Source organism: Podarcis erhardii (assembly GCF_964252035.2).
Source record: "Podarcis erhardii genome assembly, chromosome: 17".
NCBI classification, from domain to species: domain Eukaryota; kingdom Metazoa; phylum Chordata; class Lepidosauria; order Squamata; family Lacertidae; genus Podarcis; species Podarcis erhardii.
This window is the reverse complement of record NC_138515.1, coordinates 24,396,757-24,416,236: the sequence shown is the minus strand read 5'-3', so window position 1 is coordinate 24,416,236 and position 19,480 is coordinate 24,396,757. Positions and strand designations below refer to the sequence as shown.

General features: G+C 42.9%; 1 protein-coding gene and 2 long non-coding RNA genes across 7 annotated transcripts in view; 1 reads left to right on the top strand and 2 right to left on the bottom strand.

Annotated features, from left to right (window-relative positions):
• Positions 1-11,562, bottom strand: LOC309332630. Its single transcript, XR_014152264.1, has 3 exons — positions 11,339-11,562; positions 2,022-2,257; positions 1-1,162 (listed from the first exon to the last, which is right to left on the bottom strand). It is a non-coding gene; the product is annotated as an uncharacterized lncRNA (long non-coding RNA).
• Positions 1-19,480, bottom strand: part of LOC309332611 — a 311,558-nt gene that overhangs the window by 161,401 nt on the left and 130,677 nt on the right. The window lies entirely within an intron of this gene.
• The window catches only part of ZNF462 (zinc finger protein 462), a 141,877-nt gene that overhangs the window by 18,828 nt on the left and 103,569 nt on the right, over positions 1-19,480 (top strand). The gene's annotated exons all lie outside the window — the stretch shown is intronic.

Here is a 19,480-nt window from a genome sequence, read left to right as displayed (position 1 = left end):
TCATTCCAGTTTCCCTCCCTCTCGCCAGAAGATTTCTGTTCTCTGTTGGTGTGTGAATTATGGTTTCCAATTATTCTTCAGATCATGGTCATCTCAGCAGCCCTGTTGGAGACACACCAGGCGCACTGCTGCACACGACTCCTGTGTTAGGACCAGAGTTGTGGCTGGGTGTGTAGTTTTATTTTTTGGCTGTAATGCAATAAAGTTGAATGGGTCTGATCCCAAGAGGGAAGCGAGACCATCTGGATAGCAGTAGGTTAGGCCGAGTAATGTGTTGCTAAGAGTGGCCCACAGACTTACCCAAACTAGAGTATCTGGTAAATGTGTGTCCAGTTGCTGCTTGCATTAAGAGAGCTTTGAAATGGTGCCTCTCGGATCTGCAGAGCCAGCAGATCTGTTGCCACTGCTGTGACGCAGGAGATAATTCTGTTGGGCAAGCAGCAGCATGGGGGTGGATCTACAGCACAGGATGTGTAATGTCAACATGAAGCATTGGAGCTGGCACTAAGAAGAGAAGCAGCCATTTCATGCCAGTGCAGGAAGTCTAAATAGATTTCCCTCTCTCTCCCACACCGCCCCTCAACGCTCCACATCTTGTCCTTTATACTGCAGCCTTCCCATTCTGCAATAAAGCAGCACCTTTGTGTGTTGTCATCTGAAAAGTTCAACCCAGCAGGATTTCTTGGCTTCAACCCCCTCCCTCCCCTCTCCCCCCACAAACCTGCCTTTTAATTTCTCCTGAAGCGATTGAAGGATATTCCAAAAGCATTGTATAACGGAGGCTGGGAAGGGGAGGGTTTCACAGATCTGGAGAAAAGGAAGCATTCAGTCATGTGAAAAGTCCTAAGCTTCTGATGAAGCTCCATTGTCACATGCAGATCCCTTTGTCTCCAGCGCAGAGGCTGTTTTGTTCAGTAGCCGCAATCATCTGAGAACATTGTGCTGTAGCTGTTAAGTGGAGAAGGGTACAGAATACTGCAAATGATACGGGATAGACCATGCAATTATGTAATTGCTACGTAACAGTAGAACGCTATCGTGGTTGTCTCTTAAACAGGAAGGTCCTATAGATTAGGTGGCCTTTTTCTTCCTTCTGTATAAAACCATGCCGTTTAATTAGGAGTGCCACCAGTAGGTTTTGTGTTGGCAATTAAGAGAAACCCTGGAAGGAAAAAAAAATGGCACATGTTAGAGGACCTCTCATAAAGGAAATTCCTAAATGCTCATGGGGATATCTGCAAGGTCAGAATTTAGTGACCTGTATGGCTGTTGGTTTCTCCGTCAAGTGCATTTGAAAATTGGCTAATAATAATAATAATAATTAATACTAAATACAGCTACAGCTTGAAGCATTCGAGTGTTTTACTCAGTTATGAGTACAGAACATCCTTCTTGATTTTGTGTTGCCTATTCAGCAGTATTTGTAGCCTGCAAATAGATACCTTTCTTAGATGTTATTTTAATGGCGTGACTCGATTCAAATGAGGTCTTAGTCGTGAGGTGTAATCTGCATTTCCCAGAAGCACATGGGATGGGAAGGTACACATGAAACAAGAGTTGTGTAGTTGGAACCTTATCTCGCTCACTTTCCACTAGCTTCTGCAAGAAGGTTGTTTTTTTAAAGTGAGTTAGGACGTGCGTTTTTATCTAATCTGCCTGACTGTTCAAGGTTTACATTTAGTTACAGTGAGATTGGTGGCTGGTCACCTCACACAAACTCTTCCTACATTGGTGCCAATGACATTGCAAGAGTGGGCACCTTCGTTTACATTCACGTCCAGATTATCACACTGAATGAAGCTGAAGTTAGCCGTTGGGGATGGGTGCAACTCACTAATCTTGTGTTTCAGGCTTTCTCGTTAAAAGGTAGCTTCACTGCATAGTGAAGAGCTAACACAGTCCCTCCTTTTTTCTGCCTGCATTCCTCTCCAGTTCTTTATATCATAGAAATGCTTTTAATCAGTGTTGATTTTTTTCCTTCACCATGCAGATAGGTTTCTGAATACATTGCTCATGTTTACCCTTCTCTGTGTTATTGGTTGATTGGGAATTGCAGTCTGTGGGCGCAGATCACCAGGATCTTCTGTGCAGAGACCCATTGAAATGAGTAGCTCAAGGCCACTTGGGTTACTTCCATTCATCGATGCAGGGCTTGGCAGGAGAAGTTAGTAGTAGAGGCCAACTTCTGATGGATGGGGCTCAACTCTTGCCTTGCAGATATTCTGGAGAACTGCTGGAAACTGGCTGATACAGGTTGCTGGGGAATTGAAAGGATAATATTGAAAGACAGTCCACTTTATGTGACTGTTGTCTCATCTTTCTATCCATGATTGCAATATGCAAAGCAGAGTTTCTTTGACAAAGACATATTGAGTAACACTTTGATTTCCCATTGACCATAGTGCTGGTAAACATGGTTCCTGGCATGTCTGGGAGTAGGAACAGTGTTAGAAACTCAGATATATAATCAAGGCACGAAATGGTGCCAAAACGGAATGTCTAATTGCCATTTTTTGGGTAAGATGGCTCTGAAGTCATATTTTTCATATGATGAACTGACTGTGATTGATTCTCAGTTAAACATCTGGCTAGTTCAGATGACACCCTTGAGCCAGGTTAAGAGCTTTGGGAACTTAAAGAAGAAAAGTCACTTGATCCAGAGACAGTCTACGTCTATAGTGGTCTATTCCTGCCACTTTTTCTTAATGTTGACTGCTCCTGCTCAGGCTGCACTGAAAAAGCATTTTGGTTCCAGAAATTCATTCTGATAGTAAGTACAATATAGATACAGTTACAGATAGGTAGCCGTGTTGGTCTGCCATGGTCAAAACAAAATGAAAAAATTCCTTCCAGTAGCACCTTAAAGACCAACTGAGTTAGTTCTAGGTATGAGCTTTCGTGTGCATGCACACTTCTTCAGATACCTAACTGAGTTAGTTCTAGGTATGAGCTTTCGTGTGCATGCACACTTCTTCAGATACTTCTTTGGTATCTGAAGAAGTGTGCATGCACACGAAAGCTCATACCTAGAACTAACTCAGTTGGTCTTTAAGGTGCTACTGGAAGGAATTTTTTCATTTTACAATATAGATAGATAGATGATAGATAGATATAGATATAGATATAGATATAGATATGGGATAGAATTATACAGGATGTGGTATTAATGTGCGAAAATAGTCCAAATCTAATGATCCCCAGGCATGCCTCCAGATGGAGGAGATGTCAGGCACCATCTTGGCCGATAGCTAGGTGCAAAATGTGCTTGGCTCATTTCGAACACTGACTAGGAATGAACCCAACCTGGGTGTGGTGAGGTAGATCCTGGGCAAGAACAAGGAGCAATGGCGATTGAGTTGCCCCCTTCTCCAGATAGATAGCAAGTTTTGATTTCGCCTAGATAGCAAGTTTTGATTTCAAAAGTTTTGTAGGTGTTGGGTCTTTCCATGTGAACTGTTCTGGTCTATTGTTTTTCAAGAGACTTATTTAAAAGTCTGACTGGTTTTCTAAGTAGTTTCCTCTGGGCTGAGCTTAAAGGGTAGTGGTAATATAGGCTGCCTAGCATACTTCAGGTTCCAGGATCAGAATCTTCTGCAGGCTTAACTACTGACATGTGGTGTGGATCAAGTGTTGGGTTTTAGAGATAAAGAACATGGGTTCCAGTGGCCACTTACTTGGCCGTGAAATTCACTGGGTCATCCTATAGCCGTTCACTTTGTCTGCCTAATGTACCTTACAGGGTTACTGGAGGACAGAATGAGAGAAGTCCCATGTGTGCATCACTTCATGGAGGGAAGACACATAAACAGTTGTGGCTTTACTGTGGATATGCTTCCCATGACTGCAAAGAGCTTGTAAATTTAGCTAATTAGCTAATTATTAATGACTAAGGGTGGCTGGGGAAGATATCAATTAGCTAATAGGACATGTTGGCCAAAAGGAAGTAACAATCTTCACATAAGGGCCCAGTGTCCATTGTTTTGCAGTCATCATAAGACTTAAGATTAATATCCTCATACATTCCATTTTAGTCACATGCCTTGCGAGTCACTTTGGCTTTAGGGCAGCACAACAGCAGACATTATCACCGTGTTTCTCTCTCTCTGCACTTGCAGAAGCTTCTTTACCTTGAGCTATTTATGGGTGCATCATGCCAGTAGGGACAAATGTAGTAAAACGTTGTGCTTTCCCGTTTTTCAGGAAGATAACAACTTCTTTGGGTCTTTCCCTCCTTCCTCTTGCTGAGGACTAATATACCCACAGTCCCTAAGCAAAGTGATACTACTAATGGGTCCCTTATGACTTTCAACACTATTCTGTATTAACTCCCCTTATGTAGCAGATGAATGGCCACTTCTTTTTCAAGAGCTAATGAACAGCATAAAGAGGGAGGCAGGCTGGGAAATCTTTCTAAGGTCACCAGTCTCCTTAATAATGTTATTAGTCCCCCTGTTTCAACCCCCCAAACCAAGAAGCAACAGAGGGAGAACAATGTATAATTAATAGCATAATAAAAACAAATATCAGCATAGTTATACCTTTTAGGGTATTCAAAATGAGTCACAAGTGTTTAGATGCAGCACAAATGGGACCAGAAGACCATATTTTTGCTGTTGCTTGGATATTGACCATCTGATTGTTCAATTCTTGCCTTTCTTGGCTCATACTGGTTGAATCTAGGAGATGTGTTACTGAGAGAGAGTGTGGCCCAAACCATCTTGAGGAATGTTAGGTAAAGGTAAAGGGACCCCTGACCATTAGGTCCAGTCGTGGCTGACTCTGGGGTTGCGACGCTCATCTCGCTTTATTGGCCGAGGGAGCCGGCATACAGCTTCCGGGTCAAAAGTCTTCGTCGGACTTGAGAATTGTCTCAGGCATCAGCCATTTGTAAACATTCCCTTTTTGAACATGGTACTTGAGTGGGTGGTTGCGGATCAGATCCAGACACTTTTGAATTACGTGGATGATATGAACTGAGTTTAGTGCTGAAACCATGATAGACTTTGAGACAAGGGGAATGTGACCCTAATGATCATCTTGGACCTTTCAGCAGCTTTTAATAACCTTTTGGACCCTATGTCTCAGGTAGGAATCAGCTGTGGTTTCATTTCGTGACAGACTGAATGCTGAAAATGGGTCGCGGGGACTTCTGCTACCGCTGGACCCCATACTGTTGGAGCCACAGAATCCTGTTCTGCTCCCACATGTTACTTAACATATACATGAAACCACTGGGGGCGTTTGGGCGAGCCATTTGGAGTGTGGCGCCATTGATAGTGCCGATGACACCCAACTTGATTTCTTAATTTTAACTGATATGGACGTTGCAATGGTGGTGGTGAATGGGTATGTGGAGTCAACAATGGGATGGATGAGAGCTAAGAAACTGAAGCTCAGATAAGAAAAGATGGAGCTGCTGTGAATGGGTGGTTTAACTGACCAAGGAGGTGGTAGCCAACCTGTTGATAAAGTCACACTGACCATTGAGGGTCATGGCTACAGTTTTCCCTGCTGGGTGAGGTGATGTGGATGGTAACAAGGGAAAGGGGCTTTTCTAGGGGGGTGCCATGTTTGTGAAATTCCCTCCCCAGAGATGGCTGCACTGCAAGATTTTTTTTGGGGGGGGGGGTGTCAAGTTAAGCCATTTATGTTTACCCAGGCATATGGTGGTTTTTAATTGTTGTTGTTGTTTAGTTGTTTAGTCGTGTCCGACTCTTCGTGACCCCATGGACCAGAGCTCGCCAGGCACTCCTGTCTTCCACTGCCTCCCGCAGTTTGGTCAAACTCATGCTGGTAGCTTCGAGAACACCATCCAACCATCTCGTCCTCTATCGTCCCCTTCTCCTTGTGCCCTCCATCTTTCCCAACATCAGGGTCTTTTCCAGGGAGTCTTCTCTTCTCATGAGGTGGCCAAAGTATTGGAGCCTCAACATCACGATCTGTCCTTCCAGTGAGCACTCAGGGCTGATTTCCTTCAGAATGGATAGGTTTGATCTTCTTGCAGTCCATGGGACTCTCAAGAGTCTCCTCCAGCACCATAATTCAAAAGCATCAATTCTTCAGCGATCAGCCTTCTTTATGGTCCAGCTCTCACTTCCATACATCACTACTGGGAAAACCATAGTTTTTAATACTCTTGATTATATTTTACTAGTCCTGCTTGTTCTTTATGCTAATATTAGGGTTGTGCCCCCTATGACATTTTACCAGTTGTGTTTGTTTGTGTTTTACTGCTTGTGTTTGTTTGGTATATACATTTGTATCACACCAAAAAATAACACAAATTTTCTAAATCTCAGTAATCAATGCATTCGCACTATAAAATAGACAAAGATTATTATCCCCAGGGCTTCCCCCCCCCCCAACTGGAACTCGCTGGAACTCAGTTCCAGCACTTCTCAGCTGGGCACCATTGACATTATAAGAGAACGAGGGAGGTGTTCATGGAGAGTTCTGGCACCTCTTTTTTTTTTTTTTGGAAAAATAGCACTAATTATTCCCACGATGGAGCTGTGGCTTGCTGAATCCCACCTAGTGAATTGGTACACAGGTCACACTCTTGAGTCATAAAAACCTAAACTTGCTTAGCTTCAGCAATAGATTTTCGCTCTCGGCCTTTACACTCTTCTCTTCATCAAGTCTAGCTCTCTTTCAGTCTTTCATATTTGATTCATATTAGACGTGCTTTGCCCATTGGTCTGGGCAGGGGTTCTATAACTTCTGTGTTCATGCTTAATAATTATTTAGTAGGAGACCAATGCATTATTGCCTGAGAGACATTTCAGTTCTGACCCAGGGCATCGTTTTTTATTTTATTTTCAAAGCAAGAAGGTGTTCTTCAAGCAAAGAAAACCAACTATGCCCAAATGTAGAGGTTGGGTTTCGCTTTCCATTTCTGGAAGAACAAACTCTCCACCCTTGTGTCTAATCCATGGGCCTGCACTGGAGGCCTGCCACTCTGCATAAATTTCAAGGCTTAAAATTCATGGTATTGGTATTGGTGCAGAGTCCAGCATTTGACTCTAGCTTAGAGGTTATTAGAAAAGCTGGAAAAGAATATCCCACATCTCTGCAAAGGTAGCAAACAATCACAGCGAAACACAGATACAAACATTTTGTGGCTGCTCCTATTAAGAATATACATCTTTTAAGACATAACGGTAATGGTGCGATGGTTAAGACTGTCGCATTTGGATCAGGAAGATGCGAAGCATATCTGTAAATGCAAACGAGTGATATATGATCCTTTGCTCTACTGTACAAATTTATAATTGATTCATCCAGTGTTAGAAACTCAAGATACATTATCTAATCGCCAAATGGCACCTTAAACCTGGGGTGCGGTCGCCATAATGGAATGTCTAGGCACCGTTCACCCCAACCCATGGGATTATTTATTTATTTCCATACCGCTTTATATTTTAAAGACCAAATCTGAAAGCCGTTTGCAACACATTAAGAAATCAAAGAAAAGAATCCAGAATAAAACTAATTCAGGCTTCAAGGAAAATATTTCAGATTCTTCTCTAAGTGACATTTGGCTTTCCCCAGTTGCCAGCCGGGCAGAGATCTCAGCGTGGTCACAGTTGGACCCATGCCAGTCACAAAACGCACCTGGCTTACTGGATTCATCTATTTCCTCCTATTCCACTGTGAAAGTAGAAGTGTTGCAGGTGCAGGGCAAAACATGTATTTATGTGTGTGTGTTTGGTATAACCAGGCAGATACACAGTTTTAAAGCCCAGATCAGCCTTCTACCATATTCAAGAGATCGCTGTATTCATTAACATCGGCACTCAGCCTGAAATAGAAAATATAAATGCCCTAAAGGAGAGCCCTGTTGCAGGAGCAGACCAGAGACCTATCTAGTCCATTATCTTGTTCCCCAAAGTGGCCAACCAAGATACTTCAGAGAAGCCTGAAATCAGAAGAATGGCCCTCCCTGGATGTTATATTATTACGATTAATATTTCATTGAAAGAATTTCAGTTATAGGAAATCAAGTGGAAAAAGAGAGATGGGAAAAAGTGCAAATAAAAAATAATAATGTTGTGTGTTGTTCCCTAAATGTTCTTGTCCACTGACTGGTATTCAGAGGCCATGCCAACTCTGAACTTTTTAGACCAATGTCTTCCCACTCTTTAAAAAAATATTTAATTCTTCTGACAGTTTAAAATTAAATTTTGGAATCTGGTGGGGGTTAAGTTTGGTTTCAGAATGACCAATGAAGTCTTGAGATGTAGTCTTTGTGGTAAAACAGGAGTAAGAAAAAAAACACCTCTTATTATAAGACAGTTTACCAGTGATCCCTGGAATGCAAAAGGAAGGAAAAGGGATAACAAATTATTCCAAAGACACCCAGGTCTGATATAAATGCTTGTAGAGCTCTTGATGGCAACTTTCCTTACTCCAGACCCTGAATATAGGAACCTATCAAAGATGAAGATAATTATTGGAGGTTGGGTCCCGTCCCCCACACTTTTGAGAAGTGATAATGGAAACTAGCAAGCTTCATCCCACGAATGATGTCTGAAAAATAATGAAAAAAGAATCGACTGAATATTTTAAAGATGAAATTGGGAAAAACCTGTTCGCCATCTCCCCATGCATATTAAACCACAGGGAACCATGGGGATGAGATTGATGAATTGGCCGTTCTTTTTGTATTGCTCTGATGTGGAGGAGTCTTGTCTCTCCTATCTTCGGACCTTGCTGTTTTAAGATGGCATGTCCTGGAAGCCTTTTAACTTCAGATGAACCCAAGCAGCATTAAAGAAAATCCACGGAAGCCATGAACTTCAGCCATGATGAGGGATGCATTCTAAAGAGCTAGTCTGTGAAGCAACTTTTCGAAGGACATCATCTGTAGAGCAGCAACCCGTTTCATTTGGTTAATGGTTGACCTATTTCTGCTGTTACGTTTCCTGGAATGCACTCTAATATAGAGTATGCTCTAAACACGATGGAGATAACAACAAGGAAAGTCAAATCTGTCATAGATCTGAAGTCATCAGTGCTGGAATATTTTGAAAGATACTGTAGGGTTTTTTTTGGAAATGATAAGAACTTTATACACCAGGGTTGCTTTATTTGGAAGAAAACTGTTAAGTCCATATAGAGGCATTCATGGTTCCTTTCCATCCGACTGCAGGCAACAAAATGTTTTGTGCCAGTGTTTCTCTGGGTGATAGCTTTTATCTCCCAAGGCTGAAATTCTCTTTGGACTCCACAGTTAGGTGAGTGAATAGCAAGTTAGAATCCTATCCACACAGTCAAATAAGCATATATATATATATATATATATATCTCCACACCCACACACCTACAGTGCTTTTTTCTGGGGGGGATGCAGGGGTACACATACCCCTAAACATTTTATGAATCTGTACTTTTGTCAATTTACTGTATCCTCCCCCCATTTGAACTATAAAATGGTGATTTTCTAGAGTCAAAATGAGAGTATCCTAAACATTTTTTTATTTTTTAGAAATGTGGTCTCAAATGACTAATACAAGTGTGTTGGGGGGGTAGTGGGCTAGTAATAAATTTACAATGTAAAACAAATTTTAAAACAGTGGATAAAAATAATTTATCATTCAAATCAAGGTGCATTAAAAACCAATGATGATGATGATAATAAACGTTTTCCTGTTGCGTAAAAACTATCAGGGCAAATTGAAAAATGGAAGGCGTTTCCAGAGGTGAGATGCTGTGGCTGATCTCTGGAGCAATCTCAGAAGAGACCTTGATAGTTAAGACAGGTTTGTATGGGAGCAGGCAACCCAGCTCATTTACGATTTTGTGGATCCAAACCAGCACCTAGAATTGTTCCCAGAAACACAAGTTGGCAAGTTGTGTTCTCTGGTACCAATCAGCAGCCTTGCTGCTGCATTTTGAGCCAACCGGAGTTTCAGGACAAGACTTCCAAGACGGATCCATGTACAGCACATTGCACTGATCTAATTTGGCTTTTAATTAAGGCGTGCATGGCGGAAGTCAGGTCTTTCCTTTGTATGCATGAGCTCTCGTTATTCAAATTGGGAAGTGTAGCTTTTTACTGTGGATATTTTCAAGTCCCACCCTCAATGCTAACATCCTCATACTCTTGGGGAATGTGTCTTCCACAGATCCTTCAGCCTGTACCAAATCTAGTAACTTTGATTTATAGGGGATTAATCCTGGCCGCCATGAGGTTATGCATGAGTGAGAGCAATTGCTTTCATATGAAGTATCCATTATGCTGAGAGGAGGTGGAGAACATCATAATCTTCCCTGAACACTCAATTAGAGTAGTTGTATCTCTGTGAGTGCACAGGGCAGGGTACTCTTGGTGCTGGCACCTCCGTTATGGATCAGCCTCGCAAGGGAAGCTCTGCACTCTATTGCTGTCAGTCTTGCTGGAGAGAAAATAGGGTTCTTTTTTATTATTATTCTTGGAGGCTGTTTTGAAATTATAAGATATTTTAATCGCGACATTTCTGGTTTCAGCTTTTGAAGGAGAATGGCCGTCAGTGTTGTGGGATCTGCTTTTGTTTTCCGCTATGACCCCGAGATCTGCCAGTCAGAAAGGGGAGCAGAATAGTGTCTTGAGTGAGGTGGCACAGGGACATGCTCATAGAATTTAGGGAACTCGGAGCACATTTTCTGTACAGGAATTTGTTTCACATGTTGTTGTTGTTGTTGTTGTTGTTTAGTCGTTTAGTCGTGTCCGACTCTTCATGACCCCATGGACCAGAGCTCGCCAGGCACTCCTGTCTTCCACTGCCTCCCGCAGTTTGGTCAAACTCATGCTGGTAGCTTCGAGAACACCATCCAACCATCTCGTCCTCTATCGTCCCCTTCTCCTTGTGCCCTCCATCTTTCCCAACATCAGGGTCTTTTCCAGGGAGTCTTCTCTTCTCATGAGGTGGCCAAAGTATTGGAGCCTCAGCATCACGATCTGTCCTTCCAGTGAGCACTCAGGGCTGATTTCCTTCAGAATGGATAGATTTGATCTCCTTGCAGTCCATGGGACTCTCAAGAGTCTCCTCCAGCACCATAATTCTAAAGCATCAATTCTTCGGCGATCAGCCTTCTTTATGGTCCAGCTCTCACTTCCATACATCACTATGTCATCACATACCCTCCAATATTTCTCCAATTAAAATAAGGACATCCTATATTATTATTATTTGTTATCTATCTATCTATCTATCTATCTATCTATCTATCTATCTGACTTGGTTGCCATTCTGGGCGAATTCCAACATATATAGAAACCTAATAAAACATCACACATTTTTAAAACCTTCCCTATACAGGGCTGCCTTCAAATGTCTTTTAAAGGTTGTATACTTACATTTGGGACTAGAATTGGGTTCTTTTTTGGTGGATTTACTTTAAAGGATCGTTGAAGAAGACCTCTCTGTTCATCACGTTGTACCTTCAAAGTATGAAATGAAAATGATTACACGAATATTATTTAAGAATGCCTCAGAGGTGTGGGTTTCTGGTTTGAATTACTGCAGGCCTTCAGGGTTCCTGCTTTGTGCTTCTAGAAAGGCGATCTCCACTTTAATCCCCCCCCCCATACTCGCCCATACGGACAGCTGCTCAGTTTCAGAAAAGCAAATTGGAAGGCTTTCCCCAAAGAGGAAAGGGCATGCGAACAAAGTTCAGTAGTACTAACACACTATAAAGTGCAATATCTGGCTCCTGGCCCAAATGATTTGGCTTTTAGAGATGGGGGGGGGAGGGGGGCCAGGAAATGCTTTGTTTGAAACGAAGAGGAGAAGCATGCAATAAGGCATAATAGCTGGCCCTTTTGTGTGCTGTCTTGGCCAGATGGTATGTTTGCTGCCTTCAGCAGGAAAAAAAAAATAGTTTGACTATATAGGAAGTCAAGTTTCAGATACTTAATAGCTCCATTTGCCTGGACAGAAATTAGGCTTTTCTGACTTGTTGGCTGCGAGAGCGAGAACAACTCGTCCTGTTCTGAGGAGCCATTGCCCTAACCACTGTTGATGTATTTTCCTTCAAAGTGTCAGACAGCAGAGGTTTTTTTCCCCCCTACAAGGAAGAATTTGCATCTTCCAAGCTGAGTAGAGCCTGTCAACCATAAATGGAGACCCAAAGGAAGCTCAAGAAACCAGGAAATGCCTGGTGTGTGTGTGTGTGTTGTCAATCATCGGACAGACCATAAAACACATTTGGAGGATCTCCCATTAATTTGATGGGTCATGACTGCTAACTGTCAGTTCTGGGCTTGGTGGTGAGGAACTTCCCCTCTGATATCTAGCCTGTGATCCTATCCCTCGTTATCCTGGGTAGGCAAACTAAGGCCTGAGGGCTGGATCCGGCCCAATTGCCTTCTCAATCCGGCCCACGGACGGTCCGGGAATCAGTGTGTTTTTACATGAGTAGAATGTGTCCTTTTATTTTAAATGCATCTCTGGGTTATTGGTGGGGCCTGCCTGGTGTTTTTACATGAGTAGAATGTGTGCTTTTATTTAAAATGCATTTCTGGGTTATTGGTGGGGCATAGAAATTCTTCCCCCCGACCCCCCCAAAATATAGTCCGCCCCCCCACAAGGTCTGAGGGACAGTGGACTGGCCCCCTGCTGAAAAAGTTTGCTGACCCCTGCTCATTATCATAGAATTATAGAGTTGGAAGGGACCCTGAGGGTCGAGTCTAGCCTTCTGCAGTGCAGGAATTTGAACTTAAAGCATCCATGACAGATGGACATGGATTTAACCTCTATTTAAAAACCTCCACTGAAGGAGAGCCCATCACATCCTGAGGGAGACCTTTCCACTGTCGAACCAGCTCTTAACTGTCTGAAAGCTCTTCCTGGCGTTTGGTTGGAATCTCCCTTCTTGCAACTTGATCGTGATCAGAGAAAAATGGGTGACAAATATGGAAGTGTCTTTTTTTTATTCTTCTTCATTTATTTGATAATACATGGCTGGGAACACCTAAATAATGAGATGGTGGTCCCTGAGCATTCTGGCTGATAGTCACCTTAGGAACCTCTTTACCGTCTCTTCTGTTCGCATTCACAGTTTCCCATTGCAATTATATGCACAGGTTAATTGTCTTGTGAATTGTGTGAAAAAGTATGCATGTGTTTGGTTTCAAATTTACAGTCTGTAGATTCCGGTGATGGTCTCCTAGGATTTGCATTTTCCTACAAATCAGCAGCTCTGCATTGCTCTCTATTCTCTATACTTTTTAACTTTTACATCTCTCAGATCTTCTTTTGTGCTCTTTTCAAAGACTATTTTACTCTGCCCTCATTTATTATCAGATTTATTTTCCAACCTAACCCAAAGTGTCAAGGCTCTGGAGTTTCTGATGATGAGAGGTGTGGTATAAATAGTTGCAAATATGGAACAAGGTTTTGCAGTGATGGAGGCGGCGTAAGCAGAAGTTTGTTGTTCTTAGAAGGGAAAATGTGGCTCTTTTTATCAGTAGCTGTTTTATATAGAACAGAAGCAAGTTATCAGCTTTATAAGCTCTGGAGAAAATCTGGGTTATAATCCAAAGGAAAATATTAAACTAGGGTTGCGGTGGCCAAAACGGAATGCCTAGTTGCCATTTTGGGGGCCAGACGTCTCAAAAGCCATTTTTTTCAATAGGACTTTTTGGTTCCTGAAATTCATTTTGATTGTGTAGATAAAATATAATGGATGGAATTCTGCTGGGGGGGGGCAGGGGGCCCGGTCCAGAAGTCTCTCTTTAGTTTTAGCCCCAAAGCCGGGCCCAACCCATGAAGGTGCTCTGGGGCTCAGCTGGATGGCCATCTGCCTTGGATGTTTGAGTTGAGATTCCGGCATTGCAGAGGGTTGGACTAGATGACCCTTGGGGTCCCTTCCAACTCTATGATTCTATGGAAACAAATGAATGAATTCTGGAGGTCCCCACAGACGACCTTATTGGGAAAGGCGCATATGAAAGTATTGCCATACTAATGCTTTCAGTGAGTCTAAATATGTCTTATATTGGGATAATACAGACTTGTGTTTACTGGGCTGTAGGGTTGTTATACATCCAGAATTTCCTGGACTTTGCCGTCACAAATTGCGTCTGGGTGGAAATCGCTGGAATGTCCGGGAAATGGCAACCCATGTTGGAAGTGTAGATTTTGGCAAATTTCCTGAAATTACTCAAAAACTAAACAAAAAACTAAAAACAAAAAAAGCTCCACAACTTTGCCTCCTCCCCCTCAACAATGTTTGTGTCCTGATTTTCACTTTTTGAAATATGGCAACCCTACTGGGTTGCTGTAAGAAGGAGGTATTTAGTACTGTGAACCAGATGTAAGCAGATTTATATAGAAATGTAGAAGGACTTGTTCATGATGTAAAAACTTGGAGGTGATCATTGGAAGCAAGCAGCAGATAAAATTTAAAATAGATTTATTTATTTTGTGTGTGTGTGTAAAAGTCCAAAACAACAAGGCGCTAACTACTAGAACATTTTGCAAGTGTGCCTTAATTAAAAGACCCCTATTAGATTTCTGATTAATAGAATCTTACTTAAGTAACACACAGTCTTAATCACTGAGCTTTTTCCGAAGCCTGATTGGTTCGGTCACTTATGCAATTTTATAGTCTGCACCTACCCTAGAAGGCAACATGCGTTTTCTGCTTTCAAGTCAATGAAACTACCCCATGAAATGTGTTTCAGGTGAAAACAATGCCCCTTGCCAATTTAGATATCTCACGTTAGCTCTGCATTATGCCCACATTTCTGTGCCAATTTTACTCATGGCAGACTAACCACACAAAAATGGGGAGGGTGGTTTCTACAGGGATTTTTGAAGACACGAGTGCCTGGCGTGCTCTGGTCCATGGGGTCATGAAGAGTCGGACACGACTAAACAACAACAACAACAACAATCTGAATATACAGATATCATAACTTGCCTGGTCACCATAGTAAGTAAAAATAAATAAATCTTGAGGTGATCTGGCAGCGATATCTGTGGCATAAAAGAGAAAACGACCCCACCTTTTTGTCAAGCAAATGACAGATATGTATAAGCAAGCAGGCGAATGCACATGTTTCGGGGTTTATTTTCAAGGTACCATTGCAGGTATTACATCGGGGAGACACTTTTTAATTTGCAGCTATCAGCAGGTCAGTAAAACTGGCAATAACTAAATATATATGGAGGGCTAAGGTGGTCTGAAAAACATACAAACCTAATGACCCGTCTATACTCTGACACATCAAGGAACCATACTAATGAAATTAATGCCTGAATCCACTCTGGGTGGCTGGTTCACTAATCATATTATAGCACATCCTTCTCCATATATATATATATGGACCAGCTGATTTGTTTGTTCCTTTCACACTTCACATGCTCTGATAACAGCAAAGGTGCTGTTTGGCTGCCTTCAGACTCACAGAGACTTGGAAAAAGTATGTCTTGGTTTTGCACTCTGCCTGCTTAAGCTCAGTGATTCTACCCAAGTTCTCCCGGTGTGCTGTTTTTCCTCCTTCCATGAAGCATTTAGTTAATATCAGGCCCAAACTGCAGAACTTGAGTTATTGCAAATAGGAATGCTCCCTTCTACCCAAATAAGGCCACACTCTTGACAGTCCTAAGCAAACAGCATTAGCTACTGCAGAGGTTATTCAGAAGGACATGTCGTAGCTTATTGCTGTCTTCTTTCCATGTATTGTAAGAACAGGAGTAATGCCATTTTTCCTCCCACCTCCCGGCCAAAGGCTCACACTCATTCAGTTCATGGTGATACTATAAGAGTTCTTCTTCGCTCTGCCATAGTCTCCAAGGTGGAAAGAGGCACTGGACTCAGGAACCCCTATAACATTCACGCAAAGCAAAAGTCTGGGAGTCTACACCAACAGGAAAAGAAGTGGCTTGTTCCCTTCCCCATTTTGATTCCTTGCACAATAGTGTGTCACTTGTACAAGGGCCAAGCAGCCTTGCACAACTTGTCACCTTCAAAGGCAAATCGCCTTACAGGCATGGCTACCTGCCTACCGGGGATTCAGTTAAATCTTTTGTTTTGCTACCTGATGGCAGTCACAAAACATAGGAGCTCTTGAGGACTTGACTAGGACGTTGTTTGTTTGGATGGGCCACAACTTTGCTCATTTTGACATTGCTGCTATTAAACTGAGTACCCAACCTTTGCTAGCAGGTTCAGAATTAAAAACAGTTAAGGCAAGTCGCAGGGATGGAATGTGTCCTGAAAACACAAATCTCAGGCGTCAAAGGCCAGGATAAAGAGTTGTGTTTTCAGCATTCTCCAAATGCTGTATAGCAAACATGCAGATGCACCTTGGTAGAGATGGGGATCCTGCAACTTAGGCTCAGAACCCCAATGTTTCTTGGAACACCTCTTTCTTCAAATCAGTACACAGGCTTGATCTATTTGCATTAAAATTCCAGGACATGAGTATCATTTATTCACTTCTAAGAAATAGCTTCAGGTCTAAATACTTTGAATTCCAGCGTGGCAGTGGTGCTCAAAATAGGTTTCACACCTTTTCTTTTTCACTTCCTATGTTTTCTGTGTTTGCTTCTGCGACTTTTATCTTTGCAGTCCTGCTTATTGTGATCTGAGACTTCAGCAGCCTAACCAAACGGCCAGTGATCACCTTACACCCCTTGGTAAATAGCAAGGGCTGTTTGAAAATTGCCTCCCAAAGATTTCTGCCCAATTTCTGTTTACGCGCGCGTGTGTGTGTGTGTGTGTATGAAATTTGCTGCATAGTATTTGGGGTGAAATGAAGGCAAATTCTAAAAAGAAATTGATCAGAACACACTGCCTTTCCCTCCCTTCCTCTGTTTCTCAAGTTTGCCTGTTATATTTCTGACTCGTGGGGGCAAAAATAATGGCTTTGTTGCTATCAAGGTGTACTTTCGTTGCCTCCTATGTGTGTTCTGCGCCAGTATTTGGAATCTGTGGAAATGCTTTCTGGTCTGGGAAGGATGCCTAGAATTGAGAACTGTCTCTGCCAACCTGGGAACGATTGGGAATTGCCAATTTACACTGAGAGCAAAGGCTTTACAGTAGCCAATTGCAAGAAGCCAGCCTTCCTCTTTCCCTTCCCTGCCTCTCCCCCAGACTGTTGGACTTGTCTGTACTGAGCATGTGGCCTCAATTATCAATTATTTTCTAGATGCTTGCTTACGGTGGCTGTACACTCTTATAAACGCAGTGAGATTTACTTCCAGTAAACATAGCTGGGACTGTACTGCAAGTACCTATCCTAAGATTCTCTCTTCTCAATCTCAGACTTTCTCACACAGTAAAGGGGAGAGTTCAATGGTTGTTGTTAAGTTTCAAGTAAGGAAATGAGAAGCTTCCGGATAAGGGCTTCCATCTTCCTGTTAGGCTTTTACCACAAGGTAAGAATCATAGAATTGTAGAGTTGGAAGGGACCCTGAGGTAGAGTTACCAGACGTCCCCGTATTTGCAAATTTGTCCCTGGACAAATTGCGTCCCTGGAGTGTCCCCAGATTTGCAAATCTGTCCCTGGGAAACGTGGCAGCAGCAGCAGCCCGGAGCCAGCCTGTTAGCGCAGTTGGCTCTGGCTGCCTTCAGGAGCTGCCCGCTGCCGTGGCGCCCGCCATTTTTCCTGTGTCACGGCAGCGAGCAGTGAGCAGCTCCTGAAGCCAGCCACAGCCTTCTGCACTACCAGGCTGGCCCCTCCTGGGCAATGGCCACCCGCCCATGACTCCCGGGCCTCCCCTGATCTGTCAAAACAAAGGGGGGAGGAGATTGCGGAAGGCTTGGGAGTCACGGGCGAGCAGCGTGCCGTTGCCCAGTTTTTTTAAAAAACTGCACATTTATGTTTCAGTGGGTGCAAAATAAGGGCTTTGCACTTTTATACAATATGCATGTGTGCTTGGGCCCAGGGTTTTTTGCCTCACCATCCCCACTACTGACTCCCTGTTGTTAAAAGGTAAAGAAAGGGACCCCTGACCATATTTTCTAATTTGGCAAGTGGAAAGTAGAAAGTAAGCCATGCAACCACTGGTTATTAGATTGTTCTTATTTTTGTTTTGATGGTGTATCTTGCAGTTTTATATTTTCATATTATTCTGTGAACCATCCTGGTTATAAGGTGGTAAAGGTCAAGGGACCCCTGACCATTAAGTCCAGTCGTGACCAACTCTGTGGTTGCGGCGCTCATCTTGCTTTATTGGCCAAGGGAGCTGGCATACAGCTTCCGGGTCATGTGGCCAGCATGACTAAGCCGCTTCTGGTGAACCAGAGCAGGGCATGGAAATGCCGTTTACCTTCCCGCTGGAGTGGTACCTATTTATCTACCTATAAGCCGCTTCTGGTGAACCAGAGCAGGGCATGGAAATGCCGTTTACCTTCCCGCTGGAGTGGTACCTATTTGCACTTTGAAGTGCTTTTGAACTGCTAGGTGGGCAGGGGCAGGGACCGAGCAACGGGAGCTCACCCTATCGCGGGGATTCGAACCACTGACCTTCTGATCTGCAAGTCCTAGGCTCTGTGGTTTAACCCACAGCACCATCCGCATCCTGTTGCTACTCAGTTTTAAAAACAAAACAAAACCCAGGATTCATTGACAAAAATATGGTAGCCATACCCTGAGGGTCATCGAGTCCAACCCTCTGCCTTGCAGGAAACTCAGCTAAAGCATCCATGACTGATGGCCATCCAACCTCTCCTTAAAAACCTTCAAGGAAGGAGAGTCCACAACCTCAAGAGGGATACCATTCCACTGTTGAACTGCTCTTGCTGTCAGAGTTTTTCCTGAAGTTTGTCAGAATCTCCTGTCTTGCAGTCAGTTGTTTTGCTTTATTTATTTGATTGGCCCCTTTATAGGCTGCCGTATAATAAACTTCACAGGGTGGTTTTCCACTAGAAACAAAACCCTTACTTTTAAATAAATAAAAAACTGAGAACAATAAAAGCAGCATTAAAGATATAAATACGGCGTAAAAAAGTGTCCATCTCCATATTGATAACAGTTAACAAATAATGCGGGCAGAGTTTACAGTACATACCGGCGCTGCCGTGGGGGCAGCCCAGAGGGAGCGTGTGGTTAAAATAGTTCTGTCAAATCTGCACTGCAAATTGAAACCAGCTTGAAACTGAATTAACTGGAAAGAGAACCTTGGACAGTGTGTTTCTGTGGAATTCCGAGTTTCCTTCAGGAGGCCTGGCTTCCTGCAGTTCCCGACAGTCCTTAAATTCATGGCAGTTAAGTTGAAATTGGAAGAAGCGAGGATAGGACTGATCGCTTTTGTAGGCCAGTTTGAGTTTAAGTAGTCCCAGACTGTTGTCATGGCATTTTTTAAAATAAAAAATTGAGATAAACCTTTAGTATTCCTAACCTGCCTGTTATCTTCTCTAGCAAAACTTATTTCTTAGTAATTTATGACTGGATAGCCTATTGTTCTGCCTCCTCCCCCAAACTTTCGATGGTGCCCTGCTCTGCAGCCAGCCTTGTCTTGTGATATTTTCATGTGAAACCTTGTCC